This window comes from Cupressus sempervirens, chromosome 10 (assembly GCF_028749045.1).
Source record: "Cupressus sempervirens isolate cs-2001-9-10 chromosome 10, ASM2874904v1, whole genome shotgun sequence".
Classification (NCBI taxonomy): Eukaryota; Viridiplantae; Streptophyta; class Pinopsida; order Cupressales; family Cupressaceae; genus Cupressus; species Cupressus sempervirens.
In genome coordinates, this window is record NC_143127.1 from 923,079,561 (window position 1) to 923,100,329 (window position 20,769).

The following is a 20,769-nucleotide window of genomic DNA, read 5'->3' on the forward strand; positions in this document are numbered from 1 at the left end:
TTGTTCTTCTTCTTCTCATTAGGTTCCTTCAATGATAGCTTAGCTTTGAAAGAAAATTCAGCGTAAAAATAGAAACTTGTGTCACCATTTTGTAAAGGAAAAAGCTAACAAAATTATAACTAGTCATCTTCAATGATATATCTAGTCACCTTCAAGAGTTAGATCATTCCCTTGTATGCATATTAGTTCTTGTATTCTATAAACTTTAATATGATAGATGAGTAGCAATGTTCTCAAAACTTTTCTTAGTATAGTATCATCATTTGTTAATTACTAGTAGCTCCCCTTATTGCATTGACAACATCTTTTATTCTAGAGCAATATTGAGCAATATACTCACCTTCTTGCATTCTCATAACATCAAATTTTCCTTTAAGACTTTTAACTTTAGCTCTCAAAATATTCTTGTCTCCCTTATAGATGGTGTGTAGAGCATCCCACAGTTTCTTTGCACTACCAAAGCTTTTGATATCATCAAACTTAGCATAGCTTAGGGTAGAGACAATCTCCAACATTGCTTGGTTATATTTTTTCTTCTTTTTTAGATCCTTAGTAGTTAGGGGTCCAATAGGATTAACATACTTAGTAGTAATGGTAGATTGTGCATGATCTCCAAGTTACCCTAGGTGTAGCTTCATAAAAAAATTTCATGGAAGAAAGTTATCTGTATTAAGCTTGGGTACTTCTCTTTTTAACATCTTGATCTTTGTGCTTCTAGTACCTTCAAATTTAGTCATATTAAGTAGATAGCTCTGATACCAATTGTTGGAATACTTTAGAATAACTAAGAGTGGGGGTGAATTAATTATCCATATTCTAGATGTATAATTAAAACGTTTCTTATCTTAGTGAACCCATAAAATATTTATTGTCATGCCTGCATCCATAAGATTATGCAATCACTTAAAACTTGCAGGTTATTGTCAAATCAACTTGCATAAATGTAAAAAAGAAACATAATAGATTCAATAACATACTTGACATAATGATTTACATGGAAACCCAACATGGGAAAAAAACCCCAGTAACATGCTACTCCTTCTCACTATTCTAAAGTGATGCCCTATAAAGGGCCAACCATGTTAAAAGTTACAATGCACATTGTTAAATGTGACCTAGTTAAAGGATTTTAATCACCCTATTAGGAGTGAGCCTTACATTAGAGGAATTTAGATCATTAACTTGGAATGTCATCTAGTTAAAGGATTTACAAATGACTATTAGGTCAACCTTAGCTGAAAGGATTTACCCTAGACTGATTACAATTATTAGAGAGTAATAGTAAGGCTTTATTTGATAACAACTTAAAAATTTATTTGTAGATTATAGATCTATGTTTCAGTCCTCCATTCTACTTGGCTTTCATACACTTTAGCTTTGATAGCTTGTTCACCATTCAAGCATCTATACCCTTAAGCCTTCTTCCTTAATATGTCAATATAGAATCTTCACTTAGGTCACTAAATGAAGCAATACTCTAGACTCTTTGTCTTCCTTAGGTTCTAACAAATGACAACGTTTTCTTCTAACCAGGCATCACTATAAATAGAGAATTAAGATATTTTTTTATTCATTCTCTAATGTAGGAGCATCTAGAGGTATAAGGGAAATCTTATGTTAGCTGAAAAAATATACCTAGACATAGTTTATGTTTCATGTGTTTTCATTTCTTGATACCCATTTGGGTCAAATAAAGGTTCCGACTCTCACAGTTCTACTATTAGTCTTCTGGGTTAGACTTTTTAGGCACCTTAGAATACATGTAAATGCCAGAAAAATAGGACTATGTAATTGAGCCATAATTTTGGTGAGTTAGAAGGTGTAAATTGGTGGCATGATTATAATTGTAATTTAGAACATTCTAGAAAAAGAATCAGGTCAAAAGGTCCCACAGTTTGAAAATTATTATAGTTTTTTAATTTTTGGAGACCTCCTAAGAATGCTTCAAAGTTAGGTCAGGGGCATTAAATGACCTTGAATAGGGCCAAAAAATGGGGGATGAGAAAATCTATCTATAGGGTTATAGAGCACTTTGAGAGCTTTTTGTAAATGTAAACAGTTCATCAATTAGAGCTATGATTCAAAAGTTATGCTTTCTGGAAGTTTGGCTACCATTTCTAGATTCTTCTAATGTTGCGCCAACTTCTAATGCAACTTCTAGAGCCTTCTATTTGGGTGGTGGATGCCAACTAGCAATTTCTAGAATTTATTCCTAATCCTTAACCCTTTGGGGTCTATTTAAGAATACTTATGGCTTTGTAAAAGATAGTTTGGAGTAGAGTTTGAGAGGAGGTACTAGATGAAGAAATTATCTCCAGATTTCTACTATTGTAAGCCCATAGGGCATGTTTTGAAGTCTATTTTCTCTATACTGAGTGTATTAGCATATTTTTATACTTAGTAAAGTTTTCCATTTTCTATTGTGCCCATTCTATTATTAGGCTTGACCCCATCAAGTGGTATCAGAGTGAAGTTTTCTTGAGTGTGTAGATAGAGCGTCGACTATGAGGTATTTTGCACTAGGACTATGTGGTTGTGGGTTTGAGTTAAGAAGTTTCCTTGATGAAGAGAGCATGGTGGAAGGGCTAGAGCTATCAATCATAAGGAGGTTAGAGCCGTCCAAAGGTAGGTTCAAACATTGCAGGAGGAGTTGCATAGAGGAAAAAATGTTGCCGTAAGCGATAAAAGTGAGGATGAGAATGAAGAAGAAGAAAGTGGATAGGAAGGGGAAGTTCTAAATCAGGTAGAAGAGAGACTTTTTTAGGGCCATTACTATGTTTGGAAAAAGACCTACAATTGATGTGGGTGTATTTTCAAAAAATCTTAAACTGGATGAGTTGATCAACTAGATCAATGAACTAGAGGAGTACTTTGAGTATAAGGATATCATGGACCTAGATAGGTAAGTTCGCAAAGGCCAAACTAAAAGGCCATGCCAAAATCTAGTGGGAAGAGGTTCAATTCAAAATAAATAAAAGAGGAAAGAAGAAGATCACAAGGTGGGATTGAATGGTGGACAAACTAAAGAAGTAGTTCATTCCTATTGACTACAAGCTTGATTTGTTTAAGAAGATGCATGGGTTAAAGAAAGTAGGAAAATTAGTTCAAGGATATATGGAGGAGTTTTGCTGACTTTTGATTAGAGCAGGGCATGCCAATGAAAATAAGGAGAAGGTTGCTCATTATATCATTGGGTTACAACCTATCATCTAGGAGGAATTAAGTCTAGTAAGAATGAGAAGTGTTGAGGAGGCATACCAATTTTCCCTGTGAGTTGAACATAAGCTAAATAAAAGTTTTTAAGGGAGACAAAGTGTTGGAAATGAGAATGAAGTAACTGAGAGGGGGATGGGGTGAATCAGTTACTACAAAAACATTTCACAGTCCCTTAGATGTCTAAAAGTTTGATCTATTTTATAGATTACTGAAACTTGATATTACAGCAAATAATAACAATCATTAAGAACTAATATCAAAACAATTCAGCAAACTCAAACACTAGAGACACCAGATTTAACGTGGAAACCCAATATGGGAAAAACCACCAATGTAACTAGTTACTATTTTTTACTCTTTTGAAGTGAGCCTTGTTAGGAGCCAACCCTGTTAAAGGTTACAAAAACACACTGTTAGAGGATTTAAACACTCTGTTAGAAGTGGCCTTGCTAGAGGTCTTTAGAAAAATTCAACTGAATTGTCACCTTGTTAGAGGATTTACAAAATGGCTGTTAAACCAACTCTATTAAGAGATTTGGATTCACTGCTGCAAAGGTTATAAAGTAAAAATGAAGTGACCTGAATAATATGCAACTTACCTTTTACTGATTACAGATCTATGTTCGGCTTGATTGGATCCTTACTGATCAAATACAACTTTACAACTCCTTTAATCCTTCATCAGGATTCGCTCAGTCTCCTCTTATCCAAGTATTTTCTTTTGCATCCTTGCTTCTCTTGTTCTTCACTTGTTTTTACACCTTTTTTCTCACACTTTTACAACTTGAATAACTCTATATATATATATTTCAGATTATCAAGTTAGCTCAAATAACTTGGAAAACAATTATTCTAATAGTCGGCTGAATTGCAAGATTTAACAAATCCCTTTACTGGCCGACCTAGCATGGTAAACTCTATTCAAAAATAATTCCTTTGTTAACCAACTGAGCCCGGTTAATACAGAGAATTCCATGAAATCCTTCAGTCACCGAGTGAACTCGGTAAGCACTGAGTTCCCTGTGATGACCGAGTGAGCTTGGTGAAACTGACTCCACTTTGATGACTGAGTGAGCTCGGTGAAAACTGACTTGTCCATCTTTTCTTCGATGACCGAGTGAGCTCAGTGAAAATTGACTTCTCCATCTTTCCTTCGATGACCGAGTGATCATGGTGAAAACTGACTTCTCCATCTTTCCTTTGATGACCAAGTGAGCTCAATGAAAACTAACATTTCCATCTTTCCTTCGATGACTAAGTGAGCTTGGTTATTACTGTCTATTTTATTTTCTTCGATGACTCGGTTATCACTGTCTGTTTTATTTTCTTCGATGACTCAATTATCACTGTCTATTTTATTTTCTTCGATGATCGAGTGAGCTCGGTTATCATTGTCTGAACTCAGTTAACTGAGATTAAAGACTGATATGATATTTTGTGTGACATCAAGGACAACACTATCCAAAAATCTCCCTCTTTAGCATTGATGGCAACACAACATGTCATAACAGAATGAAAATTTGAAAACAAGATAACAGACTTCTCCCTCTTTCACTAGTCTCCTTCTTTTAAGGAGCTTCATAGCAGATTTTTTTAAGTCTCATAAATTTCAGAAGGATATGATAGTAAATCTCTCCCTCTTTGACAACACATGCCAAAGACAACAGAAGTAAAGTGAATTGTAATGTACCTATAGTACTGATTCATATGCAATGATTTCTGATTAAACTGCATCAACAGATAGATCTTCAATCTGGTATGCGTTGATGCATCACTAAAGCTTCCTTTAGTGAACTTCAGATAGGGGAATGACCCCTAACTTACCTCTAAGATATAAAAATGCATCCTTAGACAAGGGCTTTGTGAATATATCAGCAATTTGTTCCTTTGTGTGGACATATTCCAATCTAATCTCCTTGTCTTGCACCAATTCTCTGACAAAATGATATTTGATTGCAATATGCTTGGTCTTGGAATGCATCACTGGATTCTTGGATATATTGATTGCACTTGTATTATCACAGAATATAACAATTGATTCTTTGATTTCCATCTTCATTCCTTGCAATAGTTTCTTAAACCAAACAATATTAGAACAATTTACTGCTGCAGCAACATACTCTGCCTCTGCTGTAGATTGGGATGTACAATTTTGCTTTTTTCTTGTCCAAGAAACCAATCTCTTTCCAAGAAAGAATGCTCCTCCACTTGTGCTTTTTCTGTCATCAAGGTTCCTTGCCCAATCAACATCAGTAAAAATTTTCAAATCCAAATTACCTCCAAATTTGTACCATAGCCCATAATCTTTAGTTCCTTTCAAATATCTCATTATTCTCTTGATTGCCATCAGGTGAGTTTCTCTTGGTTTTGCTGAAAATCTTGCAACAATACTAACTGCGAGAGCAATATCTGGCCTGGTATGAACTACATACTACAATTTTCCAATCATAGATCTATACAATGTTTGATCTACCTCTTTGGATTCATCATCTTTTGTAAGTTTCAATCCAGTACACATAGGAGTTCCAACAGGTTTATAGTCCTCCATACCAAACTTTTTCAATATCTCCTTGATGTATTTTTACTGAGTGATGAAGATGCCATTCTTATTTTGTTGGATTTGAAGACCAACAAAGAATTTTATCTCACAAAACATAGACATTTCAAACTCCTTGTTCATTTGTTCTGAAAATTCTTTGCAAAGATCATCATGCCCTGTGAAAATAGTATCATCTACAAATATTTCTGCCAAGACAATCTTATTATCTGGACCTTCCTTTATATACAAGCTACTATTATCATTAGCTATTTGAAAACCAATCTGAATAAGATAATTATTCAATCTTTCATACCATGCTCTAGGAGCTTGTTTCAGATCATACAATGCTTTGTGTAATTTGCAGACCATGTTCCTTTTATCTGGATCAACAAAACCTTCAGGTTGTTCAATGTAAACTTCTTCATCCAGTATTCCATTGAGGAATGCTGACTTGACATCCATCTGATAAACTTTGAATCCTTTGTGAGCATCATATGAAAGTAAGGTTCTGACTCCTTCCAATCTTGCAATAAGAGAAAAAGTTTCTCCATAATCTATACCTTCTTCTTGTGAGTATCCTTTGCATACCAATCTAGCTTTGTTTCTGGATACCTTACCATCTTCAGTCAACTTGTTTCTGAATACCCACTTGGTTCCAATTATATTCTTGTCTTTAGGCCTAGGTACAAGAGTCCATGTCTTGTTTTTCTCTATCTATTCTATTTCTTCATTCATTGCCTCAATCCAACTACCATTTGCCAGTGCATCCTTAATACTTCTAGGTTCAAAATCAGCAAGTAAACAAGTATTTTTCAACTTACTTCTTGTCAGGGTTCCTTCAGATTTGTCTCCAATGATCTGATCTGGTGCATGATGTCTTCTGACATATTTTGCTAATACAGGTACCTTACCTCTTGACTGAATTTCATTGTTATCCTTCTATGCTTCAGATTCTTGTTGTTCTGGCTCGGTAGATATTGGCTTGGTTGATTTAGACTCGGTAGACACTTGCTCGGTAGTGTCTAAAAGTTGCTGAGGCTTGGTTTGAACTATTTGCAACTCAGTTATTGAAGACTCAGGAGTTGAGGATTCTTGAGTGAACAGTATACTTGGTATAGTATCTGGTTCAATGTAAACAAATCTTTTGTAGTCTTCAGGTACCTTTTTGCTTTCTTCTTCTGATTTGTCTACAAACTCATCAATTTTCACATGTGCACTTTCTATGACCTTTTGAGTGGATAGATTTAAACATCTATATGCTTTGCTTTTGCAAGAATATCCCAAAAATATTTCTTCATCACCTTTTACATCAAATTTTCCTTTTCTAGATTCTTTCAAAATATAACATTTGCTTCCAAATACTTTCAGATAACTTACATTGGGTTTGTGGCCATACCATAATTCATAGGGAGTCTTGAATGAGTCCTTTTTCAGCTGTACTCAGTTTAATGTATGAATTGCAGTGCTGATGGCTTCCTTCCAGTATTTGATAAAAATGTTCTTTTCTATCATCAGGGTTCTTGCACAATCCATAATGGATCTGTTTCTTCTTTCAACTATTCCATTTTGTTCTGGAGTTCCTGGTGCTGAAACCTGTCTTTTAATACCTCTTTCAATGCAGAAGTTATTGAATTCATGTGAAATGAATTCACCACCTCTGTCTGACCTTAAACATTTCACTCTTTTCCCTGTTTCTTTTTCTACTCTTGCCAAATACCATTTGAATTTCTCAAATGCTTCTGATTTATTTCTTAGATACATGATAGTCATCATTCTTGAGTAATCATCAACAAAGAGAATGAAAAATTTCTCTCCAGTATAGCTTTCTATTGCAATAGGTTCACATAAATCAGTATGCACAATTTCTAATATATCTTCAGATTGATAGTTTTTACCTTTAAAACTAGTCCTTCCCATTTTAGCAATCTGACAGTTCTTGCATAGACCAACCTCAGGTTTCTTAACATTAGGAATGCCTCTTACTTTCTTGAATTTTCTTATTTTTATCAAATTATCAAAATTGACATGACACAACCTTTTATGCCATAACCAAATGTCTTCAATTTGAGCAATAAAACATGAGCATTCACCAAGTTCTAGATAGAATAAGTTACCTTTAGTTTGGGTGTCAGATCCTATCAGCTTTCCTTGCTCATTCAAAAGTCTTTCCTTTCCATGCATGAATTCCACCTTGAATCCAGTATTGAGTAACTGTGCCACACTTAGCAAATTATGTTTGAGACTTTCAACCCAATAGGCATTATTACAAACAAGTTATTTGGTTAGACAGATTCTTCCTCTTCCTTTTATGAAACGAGGTTCATTATTACCAAACCTTAAACTGCCACCATCATAATCTTCAAACTGATCAAACTTAGTTTTATCACCAGTCATATGATGTGAGCAACCACTGTCTATAATCCATGTATCATTCTTACTTATATGAGAGATAAGAGCAATTTTATCTTCCTCATCATTGTCAGAATCATCTTTAATAGCAATATAAACAATTTCATCCTCACTATTATCAGAATCTTTAGAATTTTCAGCCATGAAACATGATTTCTTACCTTTTATCTTGAATGATTTGAAATATTTCTTGCCATTCCATTTATGATCCTTCTTTTCATCATTGTTCTGCTTGTTCAGGCACCTAACTACAATATGACCAATTTCTTCACATGAAAAACATATTAGAGGAACTTTACCTTTATATTTTCCTCTGCCTCTGGAGTATTTTCTTGCTAGAAGAGCTTCAATTACTTCAAGATCACTGTTTCAGCTTAGATCTGATTCATCTTCATTTTCTGACTGAAGTTTCTTTTTGCTTTTCTCCTTGAGTGAAAGTTTGGCCTCAAATGTTGATTCCATGTTCTTGGAAGCTGGAACATAGTTGTCAAAGTTATCTAGTAGTTAATCTCCCAACTATGGCCTCAAGATTCATCTGATGATTTGCTTCACATCTTCTTTCTTAAATTGTAGACACTCTAATTGCATAAATGGGAAGCAAGGTTCTAAGAACTTTTCTTACAACTATTTCTCCTTTGATGTCACCACCAGCTGCCCTGATTGCACTTACACATGCTTTAACTCTTTCAACATACTTTCCAATGTTTTCATCCTCTCTCATCCTCATTTGATCAAATTGTCCTCTTAGACTTTCTGCTTTTGCTCTTCTCACATTGTCATTGCCTCCATAGATTTCTTTTAGCTTGTTCCACATGTCAAAGGTGGTTTTGCAGTCATTAATGTCATCAAATTCTTCATAGCTGAGAGCAGATGGTATGTCTATCATCATGTTGTTGTGAGTTTTCTTTTCAGCAATATCATTGACTGACAGTGTGCCAGAAGGTTCTTCATATTTTTCTTCAAGGTATTTCAGTCCAGTATCACCAACAGTACCCAGATGAAGTTTCATCAGTCCTTGCCATGCTGAGAAGTTATCTCTATTAAGTTTTGAAATTTCTCTTTTGTAAGACATCCTGATCTTCTGCTTAGATCCTTGAAATCTTCTCCTGCAAGTACCAAAATCTCTGATACCAATTGTTGGAAATGAGAATGAAGTAACTGAGAGGGGGAGGGGGTGAATTAGTTACTACAAAAACATTTCACAGTCCCTTAGATGTCTTAAAGTTTGATCTATTTTACATATTACTGAAACTTGATATTGCAGAAAATAATAACAATCATTAAGAACTAATATCAAAACAATTCAGCAAACTCAAACACTAGAGACACTAGATTTAACATGGAAACCCAATATGGGAAAAACCACCAATGTAACTAGTTACTATTTTTCACTCTTCTGAAGTGATCCCTGTTAGGAGCCAACCCTGTTAAAGGTTACAAAAACACACTGTTAGGTGTGACCCTGTTAGAGGATTTAAACACTCTGTTAGAAGTGACCTTGCTAGAGGTCTTTAGAATAATTCAACTAAATTGTCACCTTGTTAGAGGATTTACAAAATGGCGGTTAAACCAACTCTGTTAAGAGATTTGGATTCACTGCTGCAAAGGTTATAAAGAAACAATGAAGTGACCTGAATAATATGCAACTTATCTTTTGCTGATTATAGATCTCTGTTTGGCTTGATTGGATCCTTACTGATCAAATACAACTTTATAGCTCCTTTAATCCTTCATCAATATTTGCTCAGTCTCCTCTTGTCCAAGTATTTTCTTTCGCATCCTTGCTTCTCTTGCTCTTCACTTGTTTTTACAGCTTTTTTCTCACACTTTTACAACTTGAATAACTCTCTATATATATATATATTTCAGATTATCAAGTTAGCTCAAATAACTTGGAAAACAATTATTCCAACAGTCGGCTGAATTGTAAGATTTAACAAATCCCTTTACTGGCCAACCCAGCACGGTAAACTTTGTTCAAAACTAATTCCTATGTTAATCGACTGAGCTCGATTAATACAGAGAATTTTGTGAAATCCTTCAGTCGCTGAGTGAACTCGGTAAGCACTGAGTTCCCTATGATGACCGTGTGAGCTTGGTGAAACCAAATCCACTTTGATGACCAAGTGAGCTCGATGAAAACTGACTTCTCCATCTTTTCTTTGATGACCGAGTGAGCTCAGTGAAAATTGACTTCTCCATCTTTCCTTCAATGACCAAGTGAACTCGGTGAAAACTGACTTCTCCATCTTTCCTTCGATGACCGAGTGAGCTCGGTGAAAACTGACTTTTCAATCTTTCCTTCGATGACCGAGTGAGCTCGATTATTACTGTCTGTTTTATTTTCTTCGATGACTCAGTTATCACTGTCTGTTTTATTTCCTTCAATGACTCGGTTATCACTGTCTATTTTATTTGCTTTGATGACCGAGTGAGCTCGATTATCATTGTTTAAACTCGGTTAACTGAGATTAAAGATTGATATGATATTTTGTGTTACATCAAGGACAAAACTATCCAACACAAAGAGGGCATGGTCAAGGCGGAAGGGATAGTGGTAGATCATCTAGAGGCCAAAATAAGACCCAAAAAAAAAATGAAGATGTGGGTACTAGAAAGAACCAAAGAAATGAGGATTTCAACCACTCCCATGATCAAAACTTTGGAGGAAGGGGTAGAGGACATGGACAAGGAAGAGGAGGCTTCAGTGGTACCTATTTCCATTGCAATGAAGAAGGTCATCATGCCTTTGAATGCCCTCAATGAAAATGAAGGATAGATAGGAGAGCTAAGGGTCAAGCTAGGGTTGTCCATGTGGATGAGGATGCATAATCATCACATTTAGAGGATGCAAAAAGAGGAGAGACTTTAGTAAATGAAAGGGTCCTACTATGTGGTGAGATTGAACTAGGACAAATGAGGAGTCTATTTTGTACCAAGTGCAAGTGTGAGGATAAATGTTGTGATGTGATCATTGATGGTGGTAGCATTGACAACTTGGTGTCAAAGGAGATGGTCTCTAAGCTAAAGCTCAAGAGGGAGAAACACCCCCAACCCTATCACATCGCTTGGGTGAAGGATGATCATAAGGTCCTGGTAAGTGAATAATGCTTAGTGAAGTTCAAAATTCAAAGTTACTATGATGAAATTCTCTGTGATGTTTCCAATGGATGTATTCCATCTATTATTGGGAAGATAATGGTAGTTTGATAGACATGCAGTACATGATGGTCATCTAAACACATACTCTCTAACAAAGGATGGAGTTTGCCACAAACTAAAGCCCATCATAAAAGAAGGAGAAAAGGTATGCAGAAGTGCTTGTTGATGGAAGAAATTTTTTAGATGGCATGAAACATTAGGGAATGTGTTATGCTTTGATTCCTAGAAAAGATAAGGAAGGTAGTAGTGAAATACCACTTGAACTTTCAAATTTATTAAGTGAGTTTGGAGATATCATCTTTGATAATGTTCCAAAAGGATTTCCATTAGTAAGGCAAATCAGTCATCAGATAGATTTAATCCCTGGAGCTAGTTTTCCTAAGAAGGCTGCTCACAGGATGACTCCTACTGAAACTGAGGAGCTAAATAGATAGGTTCAGGAGCTATTAAGGAAGGGTTTGATTCAAGAGAGCCTGAGTCCATGTCCAATACCTATAGTATTGGCATTGAAGAAGGATGGAGAGTGTAGAATGTGTATAGACTCTCGAGCTATAAATAGGATAACCATCAAGTATCAGTTTCCTTTGCCAAGAATGGATGATCTTATGGACTCCTTGAGTGGAGCTCAATACTTCACAAAGATAGATCTCAAGAGTGTCTAACACTAGATATGGATAAAAGAAGGATATGAGTGGAAAACTACCTTCAAGACCAAGGAGGGTCTCTATGAGTGGCTAGTCATACTCTTTTGATTGAAAAATGCCCCAAGCACCTTCATGCAGCTGATGAATGAGGTACTTAAAAAGTTTTTGGGAAAAAAATTTATTGTCTGTTTGGATGATATTTTAATTTTCAGCAAGAATTTGGAAGAACATTTATTGCATATTCGTAGTGTCCTTGAAAGGTTAAGGGAAGAGAAACTATTAATTAATCTAAAGAAGTGTAGCTTTCCTAAAAAGGAGTTAGTCTATTTGGGATTTGTTACATCACCTGAAGGTCTCAAAATGGATCTAGAGAAGGTAAAAGCCATCTTGGAATGGCCTACTCCAAGGTTTACTACTAAGGTAAGATCATTTCATGGACTGGTTAGTTTTTATAGGAAGTTCATTAAGAATTTTAGTGGCATATGTGCATCCCTAACTGACACAATAAGAGGGGATAGAAAAGAGTTCAAATGGACTGCGATAGCTATGAGAAATTTTGGAATTCTAAGGAAGAAGGTGATGGAACAACCTATGTTGGCACTTCCTAATTTTAGTAAGGTGTTCTAGGTGGATTGTGATGCTAGTGACAATGCTATTTGGGCTGTATTGAGCCAAGAAGGTAAGCCTATTGCATATTTTAGTGAAAAATTCAATGATGCAAAGAAGAAGTATTCTGTTTATGATCAAGAGTTTTATGCAATAGTTCAAGCCCTAAAGAAATGGAGGCATTAGTTATTTCCAAAAGAATCTGTTTTGTATACTGATCACCAGGTATTACAGTACCTAAAGAGCCAAGGTAAATTGAACCACATGCATATGAAGTGGGTAGAGTTCTTGCAAAGTTATACATTTGAGTTGAAGCATAGAAGTGGAAAGTCTAATATGGTTGTAGATGCATTGAGTAGGAGGCAGTTATTACTTACAGTAATGCAGGTTGAACTAGTTGGGTTTGATGAACTCAAGAATCTATACCCTAAGGATCCTAATTTTGCTAAAGCATGGAAAGCTTGTAAAGAGCCTGTTGTTGTAGATAGAACCAAGTGGCTAGACTATTTGATTTAGGATGGTATGTTGTTCAAGGGTAGTCAATTGTGCATTCCAAGAAGTTACATGAGGGAGTGTCTAATTAAGGAGAAACATAGTGGAGGGATGGCAAGACATTTTGGTTGAGATAAGACCATTGCCATTCTTAGAGAACATTATTCTTTTTCTCAATTGTCACAGGATGTGAAGAAGTTTGTACAAAGTTGCCAAGTTTGTCAAGCGGCCAAGGGATTTAGTCACAATCTTGGACTATATCAGCCGTTTCCTATTCCATCAAAGCCATGGGAGGACATAAGTATGGATTTTGTTCTTGGATTTCTAAGGACACAAAGTGGTAATGACTCAGTATTTGTGGTGGTTGATAGGTTATCCAAAATGGCACACTTTATCCCATGCCACAAAACTCATGATGCTGTCCATATTGTAGACTTGTTTTACATAGAGGTGGTAAGACTACATGGTCTACCAAGGAGTATAGTTTTTGATAGAGATACTAAATTTGTGGGGTATTTCTAGAGAGCATTGTGGAAGAAGTTAAGAATGGACTTGAAGTTTAGTTCTACACATCACCCATAGACTGATGGACAAACTGAAGTGGTAAACAGAAGTCTGGGCAATTTGCTAAGATGTTTAGTTGGGGATAAGCCTAAGGGATGGGATTTAATTCTACCACAAGGGGAATTTTCTTACAATAACTCTGTAAACAGAAGTACTAGTAGATCACCATTCCAAATTGTATATGGAAATAGCCCAAGGACTACACCATAATTAAGGAAGATGCAGCAAGGGGAGTGGACAAGTGCTAAAGGAAAAGAATTTTCTAAACATATCAAGCATCTACATGAGGAGGTCCAGGCACACATTACCAAGATGAACCAATAGCATAAAGCTAGGGCTGATCAAAGGAGAAGACATAAGGAGTTCCAAGTAGGGGATCTAGTCATGGTACACTTAAGAAAAGAAAGATTTCTAGTAGGTACTTTCAACAAGTTGAAGATGAAGAAATTTGGCCCCTGCAAAATTCTGAGGAAATATGACTCAAGAAATGCATATGAGGTGGAGTTGCCAGATGGAATTCACATTTCTCCTATCTTCAACATTGTAGACATAATAGAGTATCATGATGATGGTACAGATGAGGGTTTGATGTTGGAGCCATGTCCAATTCCTATTTTTAAGGAGGAAATAGAAGAGATTTTGGATAGTCATGTGGGAAGGAGTACCAAAAATAGGAGGTATGAAGAGTACCTGGTTAAGTGGAAAGGACGACCGATAGAGGACTCGACTTGGATATTAGCAATTGAGGTTTTGCATTTGGGATTTCCTCTACTATCCATCAAGTGACAGGGTCACTTTTCAATCTACCCTAGGTGTTTAATGCATGAGCATCTATAAGGGCAATCCTATGTCACCAAAAAACATATACCTAGACATAGTTTATGTTTCATGTGTTTTCATTTCTAGATACCCATTTGGATCAAATAAAGGTTCCAAATCTCATAGTTCCACACTTAGTGTTCTAGGTTAGAGTTTTTAAGCACCTTAGAATACATGTAAATGCCAAAAAAAAGGACTATGTAATTGAGCTATAGTTTTGGTGAGTTAGAAGGTGTAAATTTCTGGGATGATTATAATTTTAATTTAGAACATTCCATAAAAAGAATCAGGTCAAAAGCCCCTATGGTTTCAAAATTATTGTAGTTTTTTAATTTCTAGAGACCTCCTAAGAATGGTTCAAAGTCAGGTAAAGGGCATTAAATTACCTTGTATAGGGCCAAAAAATGGGGGATGAGCAAAGCTATCCATAGGGCTATAGAGAACTTCAAGAGCTTTTTGGAAATGTAAACAGTTCATCAATCGGAGTTATGGTTCAAAAGTTATGCCTTCTGAAAGTTTGGCTACCATTTCTGGATACTTCTAATTTTGCACTGACTTCTAATGCAACTTCTAGAGCCTTCTATTTGGGCAGTGGATGCCAACTTGCACTTTCTAGAATGTATTCCTAATCCTTAACCCTTTGGGGTCTATTTCAGAACATTTTGGGCTTTGTAAAAGGCAGTTCAAAGTGGAGTTTGAGAGGAGGTACTTGAAGGAAAAATTATCTCCAAATATACTATTGTAAGCCCATAGGGCATGTTTTGAAGTCTATTTTCTCTATACTGAGTGTATTCAAATATTTTTATAGTTAATAACATTTTCCCTTTCCTGTTGTGTCCATTCTATTATTGGGCTTTACCCCATCATTCTCCATCGTTCAATTTAGGGTTAGGATAGATTAGGTAGGATTCAATTAATCTACCCCTTATTTCATTTCATCCCTTTCTAGAACATTCTCCTACAATCGTCTTTGATTTTTTCTCAAAACGGTTTACCATGGATTCTGTGCCATGAGCACATCAATCTTATCTTTCACATGGTTCACAATCCAAGAAAATAAACTTGTCAGCATAGATAAAAAAAATTCATGATATTTCAAATAATGTTGATACTTAGCATTAACTTGCTTCTAATGCTCAACACATATTGCATTGCTCAACATCCTCTATAAAATCACTCAGCATGAACTAAAGTTTACTGGTGCTTAGAATTATTTAAACTTTATTCAACATCAACTATTTTACTCGATATACACTAAAATAAACTATTACTTAGCTCCGAATTCTTTTTTTCTTAGCACGTATTGTCCACTTGGTCAAGCTTTGTAGATAAACATTGTTTAACTTGTTTCTAAATTTTCTTAGTGTAGCCAAACTTTGCAACCTTAAGTAAATTATCAATGCACTATGTAGATTATCAACCTATGCAACTTTCGATAGTTTTAGATGGAATTTTTTCTAAAATTTTCAAAAACTAAAGAATTTCAAAATAACAATTTTTATTTTTGTCTTTTGAATGGTTAAGGGCCCTTCTTCTAATGCCACTTCTTGTTAGCTATCATTTTGCATGGTGCCTAACAACATGAATCCTTTCAAACTCCTCTCATGAAAAGATAATCTAGGATCAACTCCAAGGTTCTAAGTGATCTTATGACATATTAGAATCCACTCAATTGAAGACAATTGTGTATGTTCATGACAAGGCCTTTTCTAGTTTGTATGATTTAGGATAAGATGTTTGATATACTTTTTGGAAAGTAACCACAAAAGAGATATATTTTTGGTATTTTCTATTTTATGATGAATGCAATTTATAGATGTAGCTATATGAATTCCTTTTTTAACCAAGAGTTGGTAAAGAAAATAACAAAGATAAGGTAACAAGAGACTAAAGAAATTAACTTCAAAGAGAAATTGCTAATAGACATAAACCATGGTAACAACACTTATGCAAGTTAAATCATCAAAAGGATCATGTAGGAAACCAATGAAAATAGGAGTAGCACTTCCTTAATTCCACATATGCAATCATTGATGGGAACTCAATAATAACGAAAAACATTTTTCACTTCTCATCATATCACAAGGGCATGGAAAGTGTGCTCATGTAAGACAAGAAGCTATGCAAGAACAATAGGTGATCTCTTCTCCAACTCGATACATTAGTGAAATTTGTTAACATGAGGAAAACACCAGAACTAAAAGGTCATGCAATCATAACAACACAATAAAACCATTGGCTCCATTATTATTCATGAACACACATTCACAAAAATAACACAATCTAGCAATAATAACTACACTCAGAATGAGAGAACCAATAACATATATTATTCTATCAAAATAATGGTCTAGAGTACATATTACATCCATATATTTATAAGAAATCATCTCCTCCCTTTACTTTATGAGAGAGACTTCTTAAAATGTAACTCATGCTAGAATCTAATAAAACAAATATAATTATATACAAAATGACTCTCTAAATGATGCTAAGTAGGTATCCATGCTTGTAGGTCTTTAGCCTAGGTATGTATCTCATCCATCAATCCAAAATCCTGGTTCACTATGGATACCAACATATCTGCACTTGACTGAATATGGTGCAATTGGTTCAAGTTCCCCTATACTATTTGAACATCTTTCTCCTCAAAATTGTCATGTCACTGCTGACATGCCTCCAAAAATGAGTCTAATTTTATATTCCCATTTTCTTTTCTCTTTAATGTCATATCAAGAGTGATCTCTAGGTTATCAATGTCTATAGGGCCCACAACTGCATGCAAATAGCCCTTTAAAATCTTGTTTAGTTTCCATAGTGTAATCAATTTAGACTCATTTTGATCCATATGTCTAAACACCTCTTTCATCCCCTTAGTAATCTTCACTTTGGTAGTGTCTATTGTCGGGATACCCAACATGACCTCCTTTATTTGATAGTTCTTCATAGTTATTTGTTCAATGTTAGCATGGAATAGCTATGTGTGCAAGAAAATTTTGATCTCAATTCTTCATTATGCAGGTTAGTGTTCATGCATCACCCATAGGTGGCTCAAGCTTCATTATGGTTTTGACAAGCTCTCTTGTTCCCTCCTTAGTAGTTAAATCTAGTTGCTTCTTTTGTCAAAACATAACCTCCTTCTTCATCCATGTTAGTGTAGTGCTCATTGGAGACATTTACTTTACCAAAGAGGTGGCTTCCACTATAGGTCCCTTTCCCTTATACGTCTTCTTGAGAAGCTTTCCCTATTGAGAAAGACCACTAGTTGGAGTCTCTATATTTGCATTTTCTAAGGTCCTAGCCTCTATATCATGAGGTATTTTTTGAGGCCCTTGAGGTATTTTCCCTTCCTCTAATACTTTGTCAACTTGCAATCAGTGGGGTTTAGTTTCCTACATTGCTTGGTCTTCTATTTATATAGCCTATGGAAGTGGTGTTACTGAGCCTTTGTTTAGGAATTTTAAGTCTTAACATGGTGATGGTGGCATTCCCAGAGGTCATTGATGTAGAGATGACATTTGATTCTAGCCCTTTCCTAGGGCTTCACTCACAGGAGTACCTCTTATCTTGTCTCCCACCATTTTAGTCCCTACTGGCATGAAATAAAAATTAGAGAGGTCAAAGACATCAGTTTCTTAACCCTCCATATTAGCTATCCATTGTTGCTTCTCATCCATTGACATACAGTTCTGAATTTTCAAAATTGATTTTTGCAAGTCTTATTACACATATCTTTCTTACATGTATCTCCCCCATACAATATTCACAGTTTACACATATCTCTTGCACAATTTATCTCTTGGAGTGTGCTATCTCCCCCTTTTTGACAATAATGCCAAATTAAACAATATATATTTACACAGAGATTCCAAAATGAGAGATAAAATCAGAATGTACCTTGAGAATAATAGCCAATGTCTTATCCCAATTTTCTTGCAAAAGTTTGCTGGTGGAGAGCGCTATTTGAACTTTTGCAGAGAGTTCAATCATATGATCTGCAATTGAGAAATTTTTGTCATGAATCAATGTTTTGGAATGGGCAATATGCTTCTGCATTGTGTCCATGATAGGAAGGATCATATTTTGGATGTCAATCAGAGTACACCTGATCCTTGCTTCCTCTCTCAACAATTCTGCCTATTTCTCTAACAAAAATCTTATTCTGAGATGATGGGATGAACTTGAACTGTGGTCAAGCTGCAACATTTGGGCACTGACCTTCATATCCTCATCAATTTTATTCAACTTTTCTTTGATTTCCTTAGTATACTCAGTAACATGACAAAGTTTTCCAAAAAGTGAAGTTACATTATTAAAAGAATGTTTAAAATTACTCAAAATTGTAGACAATTCTACCTATTTTAATGCAATATGCTGAGCAATGTGCTCAAGCACCTTATTGTCAAATTTCTTCTCTGCCTCTTCAATCAATTTTTCTTGGCCGGAGGTATCCTCATTGAATTTATATATAGCCTCTTCTAAATGTGTTGAATAGAATCTACTTCAACACCTATAGCCTCCGTTAGAATATTCTTAGCACTTTCAATAATACTATATTCCTGCTCTCTCTCATGCCTTAGTTGTTTTTGTCTTGCCTTCTGCTCTAATAGCTGACTAATCATTCTCATTTCATTGACTAATGTAGTATCTAGATATATTTTAGGAATGACAATGTCCTTATCCAAGTCTATTTCCTCATCCATAGCCTTGCTGGAAAACATGTATCTCTTTGCTTTTCCTGCAGTGACTTCACCTTTTCCCTTTGAAACTGAAACAATAGTTGATGAGGCTGGACTAGTTGATAGAACTGGAATAGGACTAACTAGAGGAAGAATGAGAGAAGTGCTCATAGTATCAAAAATTGATGTTCCTCCCAAGGTTGATGTACAGGTTGGAATGGGAGAACTAACAGATGCAAAAATTGGAGCAGATGAAATTGTCAAAATTGAAGTACCAGTGGGTACATTTATTATACACTCTACAGTAGAAGTTGATATTCTTGATGAACTTACTGATGTAGCTGATGATGACTCGGTCAATGAAGATGGTTGCAGCTTGATTGATGAAGTGGTAGACACTTGAATAGATGGTACCCAGAGCTGAGAGGGGACAGGTGAAGATTGAGCAATTGATGAAGATGTTGTGCACATAATCTCACCAGTAGAAGCTATCTCCATAGTTGATGTAGCTGGTTTTGGTGGAGAGTGACGAAGAGATGCGATGACTTTGGCTACAATTTTTATAGGATCATCTTCCTCCTTAGCTTGTTCAGCTTCTTCTACCTCCATTTCATCTTCCTTGTCTTCTTCCTCCATGTCATCTTCCTTGTCTTCTTCCTCAAAATTTATCATCATTGAATGTAGATCCCTTGGAATATCTTCAATATCATCATCATCATTGTTGTCATTGTCCTTGATTTCAACAATATCCTCACTGGATTTATGTAGATGATAGATATTTTCCCACGTGTTTGTTGCATTATTTACAACATGCTCAATGTCTTTGATTAGTATCAAACAAGTGTGGAATCTAATCATCATATTACCTTCATGATCTTTGATTGATTTCTTCACTTCTACATCAGTGAGACTTGGCAGGAGATTCTTAAGGGTTTTCTCAAAGATATCCTTGACAGTCTTGATTGTAGTTTCCCATCTTGGTTGCAACCTCTCTAATAGCTCTTTAGGGATCTGAGAGGCAATCTCGTCCGGAGAGTATTTCCATCTTCCCATTTTACTCAATACCAGTTCCTTAATCTGCATTTTCTCCTATTTTGTTCTTGTTTCAAACTTCAATGCTTTGAAGTTTGTGAAGCTAGCACTTGCTTCTAATTGCTTCAACCTTGCTCAAATGTGAGTGGAGGCTTGACAAGTACAGGTTCCTTCTTCCCCTATCTTGTTCTCCTAGAGAAGAATGCAGTAGCTCACTTTTTAGGGTTGGTGATAATCACCTTACCTTTCTTCTGTTGAGGCTTCTCTTCTTTTTTTGACTCGATTTCCTCTTCTTCTTCATCATCTTCTCCTTTCCCTTCACTAATCATCAGAGGACCAACTTCTATTTTTAGCTTTGCAATCTTGATCTTTCCTTTGCTAATGACCTAAGGGTTTTTGATTTGAAGCTCAATTCTGGCCTTAGCTTCATCATAAGTTCCAAAGACTGGTTGCTTTGGGTCTACTGGTTCATTCATTAGAGCTTCTATGATATCTCTAGTTTCATCAATATTGACCTCATAAGGAAGAGGTTTCACCCATGCAACTTGGGGCCTGACTGCCTGTATGTATACTTTGTAACAATCTACCATAAAGCATACATCTTCTT